The following is a 1,628-nucleotide window of genomic DNA, read 5'->3' on the forward strand; positions in this document are numbered from 1 at the left end:
ATACAGTAAATAATGATTTACTACCCAGGGACCACTGCAGAAAATAATATACTACCGATGGACAACTATTAATAATGGTGAAGTGCCCATGGAACGCTGTAACAAATGATATTCTACCAAGGAACCACTGTAAATAATGATATACTGCCCAGGGGCCACTGTAAATAAAGACTTACTGCCCAGGGTCAACCGTAAATGATGATATACTACCCAGGGACCACTGTAAATAAAGATATACTGCCCAGGGACCACTGTAAATAAAGACTTACTGCCCAGGGTCCACTGTAAATGATGATATACTACCCAGGGACCACTGTAAATAATGGTATACAACCTAGGGCCCACTGTAAATAATGATATACTGCCCATGGCCCACTGTAAATAATGATATACTGCCCAGGGACCACTGTAAATATTGATATACTCCCCAGGGACCACTGTAAATAAAGATATACTGCCCAGGGTCCATTGCAAAAATGATATACTACACAGGGACCACTGTAAATAATGATATACTGCCCAGGGACTACTGCATATAATGGTATACTGCCCAGGGACCACCGTAAATAATGATATACTTTCCACGGTTCAATGTAAATAATGATATACACCCGAGGGACCACTGTAATTATTCATGTACTACCCAAGGACCACTGTAAGTAATAACAAACGGCCCAGGGACCAGTGTAGTTAATGATATTCGACCCATGGACCACTGTAAATAATGATATTCTACTCAGGCACCACAGTAAATAATGAGATACTACCCATGGACCACAGTAAATAATTAGATAATACCCAGGGACCACTGTAAATAATGCTATACTACCCAGGGAACACTGTAAATAATGAGATACTACCCAGGGACCACTGAAAATAATGACATTCTACCCAGGGACCACTGTAAATAATGATTATCTACACAGGGACCACTTTAAATAATCATCCACTGTCAAGAGACCACTGTAAATAATGATATACTGCCGAGGGACCACTGTCACTAATGAAATACTATCCAGCGATCACTGTAAATGATGTTACCGACCCAAGGCCAATGTAAACAATGACATACTACCCAGGGACCACTGTCAATAATGGTATGCCACCCTGGAACCTTTGTAAATAATGGGATACTACCCAGTGACCACGGTAAATAATGACATACTACCCAGGGACCACTGTAAATAATCATATACTACCCTGGAACCATTGTAAATAATGGGATACTACCCAGTGACCACGGTAAATAATGACATACTACACAGGACCACTGTAAATAATGATATACTACCCTTGGAACACTGTAAATAATGATATACTATCCAGGGACCACTGTAAATAATGATATATTTCCCAGAGACCACTGTAAATAATGATATACCACCCAGTACTACTGTCAATAATGATATACTATGCAGAATCCACTGTAAATTAAGAGGTACTACACAGGGCACACTATAAATGATGACATAATGTCCAGGGACCACTGTAAATAATGATATATTTCCCAGAGACCACTGTAAATAATGATATACCACCCAGGGACTACTGTCAATAATGATATACTATCCAGAATCCACTGTAAATTAAGAGGTACTACACAGGGCACACTATAAATGATGACATAA

This window comes from Scyliorhinus torazame, unplaced genomic scaffold, assembly GCF_047496885.1.
Source record: "Scyliorhinus torazame isolate Kashiwa2021f unplaced genomic scaffold, sScyTor2.1 scaffold_113, whole genome shotgun sequence".
Lineage (NCBI taxonomy): Eukaryota > Metazoa > Chordata > Chondrichthyes > Carcharhiniformes > Scyliorhinidae > Scyliorhinus > Scyliorhinus torazame.